Below are 13,204 nucleotides of genomic sequence, written 5' to 3'. Positions count from 1 at the left end.
GGGGCCTCTGACCAACCACTGGCCCAGGTCAAGCTGGTGCCTCTTACATGCATTAAGCTTGAAGCCCATCAGTGTCATATGCAGATGGAGCTAGGTCTGGGATCCCAGATAGAAAGGGAAAATACCTTGTGACTCCTCACTGAGGAGAAGAAAGGAATGTAGAAGGTAGTGGAGAGGAGGTCCAGATGTATGAGATAAGAAATGGAAACTTTTAGAGACGTGAAGGGGGTCTTAGAAATTCCCACGTTTCAATGTTCACAATTATTCATTTCAGTCCTTGTTAGATCTCCATGTCACAGACTTTGCCAGGGAGAAGGAAATCTGTGGGAGTGAGCATCACTGCTCATCTCTGAGGCCACTGGTGCCTGGGTCACCATGGTGCTCCTGCAGTGTGAGGCTGATTGTCAAGTGTGAGGCCTGGGGGTTGGGAACACCAGGCCTTGAGGTGGACTCTGTGGTAGAAGGTAGAGCCTTTGCTGGCATAGTTTGGCACTCTGGAAACCATTGTAGTATGTATGAACAGAAGGTCAAGACTACCTGTTTCCTCAGACCAGCCAAGAACGGGCCCAGAGTCCCACTTTGGCAGCTCCACAGAGTATCAGAATGTCACTGGTTGTCCTAGGAGGTTGATTTGAAGACAGAGAGCAGGAGAGCTGGGCAGATGCAATTCCTCAGAGGAAGTTGGGAATGGAGAGGAGAAAATGAACAGCTTCTGAGCAAATGGAAGCCACACTGAATCTTCTAGAAATTACTCAAGGATTTCACAAGAAGTGAGATTGGACTACTGTACATTTGGAGATAAGTAAAATAGAGCAAAAGTAAACTTTCACAAAAACCTGACGTGAAACAAAAGGAAAATCGTGGTTCTGTATCTCACTGTCTCCTTAGCATTATTTTTAAGAGCACCTTCATAAATTTCTATACATCTCATTCAAATTCCAAGAAATTCTTTCTATTTAGAAATCTCACTTCACAGCACCCAACATGGCCCACAGGAGGGAATCTCAGTGAAAATAAAGTAAAATATTTCACTGAGGTCAATTTGAAAAACAAAGGGAGTTGGGAAGATGAATTATTTGGCTCTGCAGCAGCGTGTCGGATCAAGCATAATACAGCAAAATATCAGTCTTACGACAAAAGTCAAAGGAAAAGATTATGCTCCAAATTGCTCCTGGCTGACTGGCCTCTGGGTTATTAATTTAAATGTCCCTCCTATTGGTGTTGTTAATGGCTTCAAGCAACTCTTGTCTCCTCTTATGCAAGGGGAAAATTGGACTCATTCCAAAGAAAACAGCAGTAGCAGAAGGAAGCCAACATTTGCGGCCTTGTTAGATAACTCCAACTATTAATTTTCTTCAACCAAGTCCCTTTTCACTTTTTTGAAGATTTTTTTTTTGTACTGCCTAAAACTACAAATTAGACATTCCTAATACTTAAAAGATTTCTAAATGATAAAAGAATGTTCCAATTTAATTGTAGCATCATTTCTCTTTATACTGGGCTGTTTTTTTTTGTTTGTTTGTTTTTTTTTTGTTGTTGTTGTTGTTGTTGTTTTTTAACCAGTATAAGGCATGAAGGAAATAGAAGAAAACTCAGATGTGATGATTGTTTTAAAAATATATTTCCATTGATTCTTTGCAAATTTTTTACAATGTATGTTGATCATTTTCACAGCCCTCCCACTCCACCTCCACACTCATCACACGTCCATTCCTCATCCCCTCTCAACTTTGTGTCTTCTTTTAAAATGAAAACCATTGAGGGTAGTTGGTATTTTTTCACTCTTTGGGGGCCCACCATCCACCTCCCAAATAAATACACAGGGACTTATTCTTACTGATAAATGCCCGGCCTTAGCTTGGCTTGTTTCTAGCCAGCTTTTCTTAACTAATTATCCACTCTACCTTTGCCTCTGGACTTTTATTTTTCTCTGTTCTATTCTTTCCTTCTTAGTCTGTGGCTTGCTGTGTTTCTGGGTGGCTGGCCCCTGGTGTCCTCTCTCCTCCTTTTCTTGCTTATCTGGATCTCCTCATCCCAGATTTCTCTTTCTATTAATTCTCTCTGCCTGCCAGCCCCACCTATCCTTTCTTCTGCTTGCTAATTGGCCATTCAACTCTTTATTAGACTGCTCAAGTGTTTTAGACAGGCAATGTAACACAGCTTCACAGAGTTAAACAAATGCAACATAAAGGAATGCAAAACATCTTTGCATCATTAAACAAATGTTCCACAGCATAAATGAATGTAACACATCTTCAACTAATATTCCACAACAATTTAGTTATACTTATTGGTGTGGGGCTATCTGATGGAACATGGCCATCCTACTAGGGTCCATATCCTTAAAGACAATGACTCTCTCTCCTTTGAACCCACCAACTCCCAATAGCTCCTCAGGTAAGGGTAGAGGCTCATGAGCTTCTCCCTATTCTGTGGTAAAATGTTGACTGGTTTTGTCTTGTGCAGGCAAATATGTGATGACTGAAAAAAAAAAATAACTATGTGTGTGTGTGTATGAGCGCACGTGCACGCTCATATATGTGTGTATACACACGTGTGATTGCTGTAGCATATGTATGGAGGTCAGTGGACAACTTTCTTCTTTCACTATGTGAGTCCTAGAGACAAAACTCAGGTTCTCAAACTTGCCAGTAAACACTCTTCTGGAAACCATTGCTTCTAGACTAAGTATATGTTCATTTGATTGATTTGTTCCCAGGTAGAGAGGAGGGATAAAGGTTCATAAGGGCATAAGGGATACTAGAAGACTACTTGGGAGCAGGGAAGGGAAGTAGGCAGGAATGATTTGAAAGGAAATGCTCTCAACGTGGACACTACTTCGATCGAATTTTAAAATTTCAAAGACCTCCAAGTTCAGCCAGGTTCAGATTGGAGCTCTGTCTCTTGGATCCCATAAACTGTGCTTGATTATCTTTAATGGCGGTGACCTCATGGGACATTACATTTCTGGACCTTGATAATATTTAGGAAGAAGTTCATCTTGTGTTCTATGTAGTGGTTATTTTTCATTTGGAGAGTGCCCTAATCCCTCCCTAATATAAGCATGACTTCTTTCAAGAAATAAATCCTCTTTCCACGGAGCAGTTCAAGTCAGACAAATAAGTCTAAACGGGTGTTCTGTTGTGGATATCCATCTGCCTGAACTTTTTCCCACTTCCCTGGGATAGTCAAGGGACAAGCATGTGACTATGCATGTCTTTTAAAACTCATACTCTTGGGACCTGGACCTTGAGCAGAATGTCACAGTAGCAGTGACCCGTCGGGGAAGTCTTTTATCCTAAAAGCAGTGGAAAGCAAGACAGTAAAAAAATCCCTGACAGCAAGGACTTCCGGGAGTCACATATTGCCTGTGGGTTCTCGGTCTGGCTCCTGAGCAGTGAATAGATATGCTTATCTAATTTTTGATCCTTAGAGAGGGTGATGATTAATACCATCTGCCACCTCCAGCTTCACCCTGGAGGTCCAAGTTCACTCTGCTGCTACACAAAGTCCATCCGATCGACTTTCAATATAACCAAGGAAGATTTTTAAAGACTTCTAGCCTGTTCCTCCTAAGATTTCCTGGACTGAGGATCATTTCCTTTGACACCTGCTCTCGGCTGCCCTTTACGTAGCCATCACCATCTTGTTTCTCTTGGCTCACGGCCTACTTTATCAAGGTCTGTGTTACTGTGAGGGACTGAAGCCATATAATCTCCCCCTGGTGCTTTGACTGGTTCAGATTATGGTCAGATGTCTCCGGGCCTTAGCTTGCACACTCTTTATCCAAGTGCAAACAGAACGTGCTTTCACTTCTAGTGAGTAGATGTTACTCACTTGATTCAGATTGAGTGACACACAGTGGGCACTTCACAAGCTGGGTTTAGGATTAATAACACATGACCTGGGTTTTTTCAGAAGAATTGCTAAAGTCAAGTCACTCCATCTTGTATTTTCATAAATAAATAAATATATATATATAGTTATGCATCTGGTTGTTTTGCCTGAATGTATGTCTGTGCACTATGTATATGCAGTGCAGGATTGAACCTAGGTCCTCTCAAAGAATAGCCAGTGTTCTCAACCACAGAGCCATCTCTATCCCCTTAACAATTTTTTTCTGAAAATCTTCATGTAGCAATTATTAGTATTTATTCCTTTTAAGTGTTGTACCTTTTGCTTTCCATCTATTCTTAGACCAAACCAATTTTTTTTTTTTGGCATTTTTCAAGCCTAGTAGTTCATCACATCTTCAAAAAAATCATCTCATGATAAGTGGAACTGCGAGATTGCTGGCTGACATGGCTGAATCTCATGTACATGTGACAGGTAGGGTAAGCACCTGTAAAATGATTTTTTAAGGTTTTTTTTTTTCCATACAGGCATCATTTCTTCACATACAAAACTGTAGGCAAATCCTCAGTTTGTAAAAGACAGTGGACTTGGTTCTTGTCAAGTAGAAGTGTGGGCCAGCCACAGTTAGCCAGAGGCCTGGTTTGCATCCTATTGATTCTAGTCTCTCTCTCTCTCTCTCTCTCTCTCTCTCTCTCTCTCTCTCTCTCTCTCTCTCTCTTTCTGTGTGTGTGTGTGTGTGTGTGTGTGTGTGTGTGTGTCTTTCTTTCTAAATCAACCCCTCATCCACATTAGTTCCTCCTTTTAGAAGCTTTTAAGGATGAACTCCAGAGGTCTTTGATTTTAATATCCTGGTTTTAAAATTCTCCAAGTAGCAAGAGTTCACTTTATTTCATTTTCAAGTCTACAGATGTCATCAGGGGAAGCCAAGACTTTAACGGTCTGCTTTTGGGGGTTTGTATTATATCTCAAAATGTTATTTAAAGCCTTCTAGGTGAAAAGCTTCATGCTAGGAAGGAGCTGTTGGTGAATCACAGGTGTCTTGTTCAATAACAGTATGTCTTGTTAAAGACATACATGAAAACATAAATGACAAGTGAGATGATTCTAAAAGAGAAGAGAAAATATTCATAAATTAAAGTGAGGATTGTTGGGTTTTCATAAGATGCATGTAAATGACACACATTCAAAATTTAAAATGCTAAAGAATGAATCATACAAGTCTAGAATTGAGAGGTGGAACTTACCACATCTTGGCTTTTGCCTTTTGGGGATAATTGCAAGGATGGGGTAATGAAACGTGACGTCACCACTACAGAGAGCTTGTAATGGATGGTAAATTTGATGTAGACTGAGGTCGGTTTGAAGTCTCGTGTTAGACTTCCATCAGTGTGACAAACATACTTGAGACGGAATCAACTTGAAGGAGAAAGGGTTTTTTTCATGGCTCACAGTTTCAGTCTATAGTTGGGTGGCTCTGTTGCTTTTGGTCCTTTGGTGAGGCAGCATTTTGTTGTGGGAGTTGAACAAAACCACTAAAGTATCCAAGTTGCAAGAAGAGAGAGGAGGGGCGGGGTTTGATTGTCTCCTTCAAGGGCACACCTCCAATGACCCAACTTCCTTCCACTAGACTCCACCTCCTGAAGGTTACCCCATCACTCAGTAGAGCCACCATCCTTCCGTACATGAACCTGTGGAGGGACAGTCCAAGATTCAGTCCGTAGAAATCCCAGAAAGAAACAACAGTGTCTACAAAACAACCAAGACATGCTAGTACAAAAGAAACCAGTGCTGATCAACTGTAACAGTCCCCGTGAAAGGACTTCCATTTGAAAAATGGCTGTTCTGCTGCCATTTGGTGTGATCATTGTTCTGTGGGGCATTTGGCGTGATCATGTGGGGTTTGTGGTCTTGGGTTAGTGAGACAGGGGCAACATCACAACCTGGCTCTTATGAGGTTTATCATATAATGGAGGAGACAGATGCATGGTTTAAGTGTGCCAATTCGACTGAGAGGTAAGAGCGGGTTGTTGGGCCCTGGCCAACTCTGTAGCCTGAGGGATGAAGCCAGGTTGGTTGCTCCTCTCTGGAGGTGAGACTTGGCAGGAGGAACACATCTGTGGACATGCAGAGCAGGCATGGTGAGGGGAACATGGTTGAATGTGTATCTGTATGCTGAGATCCTGTCACTGAGTTAAGTAGCCCCAGTCTGGAAAAAATAAAAATAAAAGCTGTTTTACTAGCTCCTTGCCAGGTAGTCACTGTCTCATTTACTGCTTTATTGGCCATTTTCTCTTTTCATTTATTATCACTCACAAGCTCTCCCTTACCCTTGGGTTAGTGGACTTCCGCAGAGACCTAGCTCTTCTGGTATGGGGTGTGGAGCTAGGTGGGTATGCTGTGTATATTTCAAGAGGTGTGGACAGGAAGAGGCAATGCCTGCTGGGATGTAGCTGTTAATCTTTTGCAACATCTTCAGGAGGAGACAGGATGCAAGATACGCATTCTAGGACCTCTGCTCTGGAGTCGCTTCTTGAGGCCATTTGGCGTAGGGAATTAAAAGAAGGGCTTGGATTCCTGCAGTTCACAACTGTGTGATCTTGGGGAAAAGCAGCTCCTCTAAGCCTTAGTTTGACCAGCTGTAATGTGTAATTCTAAAGGAAATAATAGCAGACAAAGCACATGGTGCTCGGTACATAGATTTAACTTTTATTTGAGCAGGAGATCTCCTCAGCTTGCTGCAGACCTCCCGGGGTCCTTGTTCCCTGTGTCCATGACTCTTGTGGGCGCATAGGTCCTTCTTTCCCAGACTTCCAGATCTGCATGTGGGCTGATGGCCCTGGGAGGTCAGCCTTGTGAGCCCCATCCCCCGAACACACTTCTTCCAGCATGTTTGTTTGTTTGTTTTGCTCCACTTCCCTTCAATCTCTCTGTCTATTCCTCCTAACTGAGTCACCAGTTGACTGTCCCATGAGTGTCCTCAGCCCAGCTTCCCTTGTTCTGTCCAGGAACACTGCAGGAGGAGTCTGGGTTCAGAATCTGCAACCCCGCTCCTCTACTCCGTGTTGAGGACCAGTTGTCCATTGCTCCTTTGTTCCTTTTCTTTTCCAAAGCTGAGGAATTTCAATTAGAAGGAGAGGTGCGAGTGTCCTTCCCTCCCCCAAGATGTCTGAGCTTTTTATGGAGGTCCAGAGGCACCTTCTCAATTTTCTCCCACTTACCAACTTTCCAAAAGAGAGTTTCACACACGGTTTAAAAGAACTATAACATAGGAGCGCCAACTCAGATTACTTCAGTTCTTCTTCTTCCAAGAGAAATTAGATTCATGTGTTTATTATGTACTTGCTAGACCTCCAAGAAACTTAGGACTAGTCTCACTCACTACCTGTGGCTCCTCCCAGCTCTCCCAGCATCCCTTGGTACCTGTGGCTCCTCCCAGTTCTCCCAGCATCCTTTAGTACCTGTGGATCCTCTCATTTCTCCCAGCATCCCTTGGTACCTGTGGTTCCTTCCGGCTCTCCTCACCTGCCCCCTACCCTAAACTTCTCCCTCCTAAAGGCTGGACTTCCTCTTCTCTTCCCCTAGTCCAATCCCTGTATAACTCAGCCATTTTGACTAAACTGTACACTTGATCTCTTGTCCAGGCCGCCTCTCTTCATCTGTGCTCTTCTCTTGCTCTCCCTCCCCATCTCTCCTCTCATGGTCTGGTTTAGTTGGCCAGCCATGTTCAGCCTGGACTCTTCCTCGTCTACTTTTCCCTAATATCTACTATAAAAAAATCTTCTCCATACTTTAGGCATAGGCATGTCTCATTTCATTTCATTTTTTCATTCAATATTATGTGTTAAGTGATTTCTTCAAGCTGTCAATATTATAGAGAAAAGATATTTAAAACACCGTAAACTTGCCTGGAGCGCTATTCCCGGATCAGGTCGAAATTTAATTTGAAGAAAAATTAAACAGTAAACAAATGATTTATACCTTTGTTGGCAATTTACAAAATGCAGTCAAGCATCTAACTCCATCAGCATATAACTGCAGATGGAGGTCTGCTTTTTTTTTCTTAACCACTTTTTCTAGTATTTTCTGAAGTCTTTGGCATTCAAGTGGTTACTGTTCAAGTTCAGAAGGCATGTGGTCGTTAATCATCGTCTCCACTGCCCTTTCCATATGCAGTAAAAGGGAGTCATTGTCTGCAGTTCATTTTCACTTGGTAATGTTCCTTGGATACTAATGTAAAAGTTCAGAAGCACAAGACTTGGCTTGCTAAAGCTTCAAGGGTAGTGTGGCCGCCTAGGGTGGAGTCTAAGTGTCCTGAAGGCTGAGAGATGTGTCTTCTAATCTTGAAGAAGGTTTTTCTTCTGGGAGTATCAGTTGAAAGTGGGTTGACATGCCCCATGAGTGAGCCCCTCTCATTTCCTCCCACAGTTCTTTGCTCTCTTGCCAAAAAAGCAAGTGCTGTGAGTGTACTGAACACCCAGGAAGAGAAGTAGCCTGCTTTCGGTTCTCCTAAAATGCTAGAGCAGCAATCAGACCAGACCCAAACATTTAATGTCATTTCCTAACCTTTCTTGTGAATGCCAGTGTGTTAACAGGGAGGCAGGACAAAAATAGACCTTCAGTTCATCCTCATGGCCTTGTAGGGTGAAGAGCTATAGAAATCATTCAGCTTGCCGAGTTCCCTGTGCTGTATGGATTGCAGCTGGCTAGAACAATTGATTAGCTTATCATTCAGGAAATGGAGCCAACCATCACATGGATCAGTGAGCTTTGCTCCAATCCCCAGCTAGGGAAGTTGAAACTTTTCATTTTACAGCCTGGACAGCCTGTGTACCAGGCACTTAATCTACCAAATGTCTACCGCTAATCTAAATTGAACTATAAACCAGTTCCTCAGTCCTTTTAAGGCACGGGGCTCAAGCCCCATGATGACTGAAGGAGCTGGAGACTTAAAGGCAGGGACAGAATGTCACAGCCCTCAGGTTTGTGAGGCTTCAGGAGTTTCCATGGGCCAATGCTTGTAAAGTGGGGGCAGCAGCCTTTCATTGCTCCTGGGGAGGGGGTGGTGACAGGCTCTGGGACAGGGCACATGCTACACACAGGGTTAGAAGAGTCAGTGAAAAGGTCTGACTTTGGGTGCAGGGTGGAAATGTAGAGTTGCTGAATTGGGGGAGTAGTAGTTATTGTTGGTGTGTGTGCATGTAACTGTGCATGTATGTTATCCTCGGTTATGTAGGAACATCATCCACCCCTTTCAGAGCCTCTCGCTGGGAACTGGAGCTCACCAATTAGGCAAGACGGGCTGGCCAGTGAGCCCCAAGGATCCTCTTGTCTTTGCCTGCCCAGTGCTGGGATTGCAAATAAGCCTCACTTTGGCTTTTTTACTTGGGCTCTGGGGCTCAAATTCAAGTCCTTGTGCTCAAAAGGCATTGCTTTATCCACTGAGCTAGCTCTCTAGCTCCCATTGTTTTTCATTAATGGCTAATCCTAACTAACACAGCCGACTATAAGTCTCTTGATTTGTTCAATTAATTTCATTAGTGTCACCCAGCATGTGTTTGGCCTGGAAGAGCAGAGAGGGAAGCTGGGATTTCATTACACAAGTCTGTTCAGCCAAACTTGAACCTTTGGGCATTCAACTGAAGTTGGAGCCAAACCTTTTTTTTTTTTTTTTTTTTGGTTATTCTAACTTCTTACCCACTTACTGGGGAGGTATTTCCAGAGCTTAAAACTAGCCAGTGTTCTGAACAACTGTAACTAGAATTGGAGAGATTTAAAACTTGGCTTCGAATAACTTGACCACTGAAAGAACAAACAGACCAACCCAAAAGCACTCTCCCTGATGGTTTGAAAAAAACCCTCCAAGGTGCTGATAGGACATTACAGGCCCCTTATAAAGTATGAACTTTGGGATGAGAACTGGCAGAGTCGAGACCAGAGTCTTCCCAAACAGGGGAGGGGAGGAAAATGTCTTCCGTGCAGGTCTGTCTGTCTATCACTTCTACCAAACTTGGGCTTCTTCTGAGCTCCACACAGCCAGGCCTGCTCTCCAGTCCCTGCTGACACTGTTCAGGCTCCAGTTTCTCTCATGGAACAAAGCCGTGCAGCACTGATGTGGCTCACAGAGTCCCCAAGAACCAGTGGAGCTCTGCCTGGGGATGACTGTATCACTCAGTAAAGGGAGGGTCTAAAAGTGTCAGGGCAAAGGGATCTGGTGTGGTCAGGAGGAGCAAAAGCTTCCTCTTGCTGCTAGCAAACACACACCACACACACAAACACACATGCCACACTCACGCATACCACATTCACTCATATACACACTCCACACACACAAACACACACACACTCCACATACCACACACACCACACAATACCACACACACACACACACACACACACACACATCGCACACCACACACATACCACACACACACAGACACAGACACAGACACACACACACACACCACATACACCACACACATACAAACACACATACTACACACACATATCACACACATACCACATACACACATGCACACACACCACACACCAGACACACACAAAACACACACTCCACACACACACACACACACCACACACATACATCACACACACACACCCCCCCCCACCCCCACCCCACCCCCCCCACACACTTTCTTCAAAGCCTTGCTGGGTATTATGTGCACAAAGCACACATTTTCTTTGTTAGCTGGAGCACATTACCAGAGCAAGGTTTTACTTTCCACAGTTGACAGTTTCGCCCTTATTCTTATATTTGGTTTCTGACACCATGTATTTTTCCTTCCCCCTTAGTTTTGGCATCTCTGCCATTTTCTTCTTTTTATCTGTCTCCCCACTCCCCTCCCATCCCTCATGATGCCTACCCCAAGGTTTCAGACAGCTGCCCTGCCAACGACTCTCCCTGCAGATTCCTGTAAGAACGCAAGCTTGAGTTTTATTCTTTTTAAAAGTCCCCTGTGCACTGGCCTCTTTACTATTCTGTTTTATCATCATGGCCACTCTTTGCTGTCACCATTTTAAGGGTCTCCCAAACAAAAAAAAAGAATAGTTCTATTTGGGGGTAAATGTATCCTTCTCTCCTGTGGGCTCTTTCAGCAAAACATCTGTGTGGATTCTCTGAACACATGAGTGCATGCAAAACACACACACACACACACACACACACACACACACACACACACACACACACACACACACACACACACACACACACACACACACACACACACACACACACATTCCCATTTCACTAATTGGCCGTGGCTGTCCTGGGGGTTTCTATGGTTCTTAAAGGCCAGTGCAATTGAATGGGCACATAGGGACTCTTAAACTGAGCACATTTAAAAGGCTGATTTAGAAGGAGCTTTGACAAAGGCCCTTTTAATTATTTTTTTCCCCCTGCTTTGCCGGTACTCACTGCTATGGTTGGTCAGAGCCTGGTCCCTGAGTCATTAGGGAGCCGAGCCATTAGGTGTTCCTGCTTACTCTGCAAATGTAACAGGCTTATCACGTAGAACTCTGTCTCCAGCTGGTTTAAAATGTAGGTGGTGCCAGTGGGTAGCAGCTGTTACAGGCTGGGGAGCCAGGAGACACTTGGACGTCTCTTGGTGTGAGGAGGCCAGAGCCCAGCACCCTGTATAGTAAGTACACTGTTCCCTTCCTTTTCTACACTCTGGCAGTCTGAAGGGCAGCCAGCCCCTCAAGGGTCCCCAGATGCCCACCCTCCCCTTGTCTTCCAGATCCCAGGCAAACTTAACACTGCCTTTCAACATGAGGCCGAACTATTTAGTCACATTGCAAATAATGAATAATTCATACATTTGTAATTCAAATGTTCGTGGTGATGCATAATTCAAATAAAAAGTTGTTATTAGGAATGAGGAGCAAATGGATTCATTTCAGAGACTTTGCTTTTAAATTTCCAACTATTATTTTCCTTGGGTTTTAAGGCTGGGGCCGCTTCTATTTTCGCAGCTGTTTTATCTGAATTGGCACTGGGCTCAATGGCTTCGCGGCAATGTTGATCAGATCAGGGAGGGCTATACTTGCAGCGCTCCACTCAATAACAGATATGGGTTAGCTTTTTTTTATTACTAGAGCAGAGCTTAGTGTGGATGTTCTATTTATTCTCCCCCCAGGGTTATGAAGCTTCCTTATTCAAGTATCCTAGCAGAATTTTAGAAACTTATTAAGAGGAGTTGAAATCACACACAAAGAAACCAATTCAAAGAATCTTCATGTACCAACACGCAGTAATAAGCGATTTCCCGACATCCTCTGTTACCCCATCGGTTACTTTAAATTCCACAGTAAAACATCTTGCTTCAGCAGGTTGTCTTGGCTTTTAGGAAGAATGGCTATGTCTTCCCCGATATCCAGAAAAAAGCTCCTCAGTGAAATTGTAAATGAGTAAAGTCAGAGTCTCATGAAAGGGGAAAGGCTTGCTGTGAGATGGTCCCACCTCCAGTGACATCACATAAGAAACCAGTCCCTTGAAGGAATGCCCAGAGGTGACTCTGCTCCCCTCTGGCCCTCACCAGTGGCCTGGCATCATAGGAATGTGCTGTGTCTGCGAGTTGGGGGTAACATGATGCTCTTTCTCTGGAAGCCTGTATCAAGTGTTTTGGTTTCTCAGACTTGCTTACAGCTGGGACAAGCATCCAGACTGTGCACAAGCAAGCCATGCTCTTTATATATACAAAACATTGTGCACTGTAAAGTTAGGGGGTCAGTTTCCTGGAGCAAGAAAGGAATGTAATTGAAAAAGGATCCTAGATGGAATGTATCAGTACCATAACTGACATCCACAACCCTCTAATTATCTGCAGGAAAAATATAGGAATTTGCCTATCATTTCCACTTTTTATTGCTGAGATAGCATGGCAAGGAAAAAAGTCCCTAATCCCACTACAAAGGTTATTTATTTTCTATATTATCCATGTTCTTCTGGGGATGGGGGTTGGGGACTCTACACTCTCCTTTCTCACCCTTTCCAGTTGAGTCTGAAATCCCCCAGATAGAGCTTGAAATAACCTGTTTGAAAAGCAGTGAAACCCTTAAAAATTAAAAAAGCCTTGATGGTTATTCATCATTTTATTGATCCATTTCTCCAACACTTTTGGGTTGTAAATGCTATGTTAGTTTCTATGCTGTTTGAGTTTGGGAGAGTCAAGTGGTGTCTGGTTGGTCTTTTGCTGTTTGAAACAGTAGCTTCTTGGAACTCAGTGACTAAGATGAGTAACTCGGATACAAATGTATTCTGCTATTAGGAAGATAGCATTTTCAAATAGTGGTGCTACATGAGCAGTGTGGTAGGATTAAAAGATCTGCC

General features: G+C 43.5%; 2 long non-coding RNA genes across 2 annotated transcripts in view; one reads left to right on the top strand and one right to left on the bottom strand.

Moving 5' to 3' along the window:
* Positions 1–4,619: 4,619 nt before the first annotated feature.
* Positions 4,620–11,407, bottom strand: LOC118570461. Its single transcript, XR_004943196.1, has 3 exons — positions 11,291–11,407; positions 5,100–5,543; positions 4,620–4,959 (listed from the first exon to the last, which is right to left on the bottom strand). It is a non-coding gene; the product is annotated as an uncharacterized LOC118570461 (long non-coding RNA).
* The window catches only part of LOC118570460, a 125,271-nt gene continuing 123,463 nt past the window's right edge, over positions 11,397–13,204 (top strand). Inside the window, exon 1 of the long non-coding RNA XR_004943194.1 lies at positions 11,397–11,513. This is a non-coding gene — a long non-coding RNA (uncharacterized LOC118570460). The remainder of the gene's footprint in view (positions 11,514–13,204) is intronic.

Source organism: Onychomys torridus, chromosome 19 (genome assembly GCF_903995425.1).
Source record: "Onychomys torridus chromosome 19, mOncTor1.1, whole genome shotgun sequence".
Lineage (NCBI taxonomy): Eukaryota > Metazoa > Chordata > Mammalia > Rodentia > Cricetidae > Onychomys > Onychomys torridus.
The sequence above is the reverse complement of the archived record's forward strand: the minus strand, read 5'-3'. Positions and strand labels throughout refer to the sequence as shown.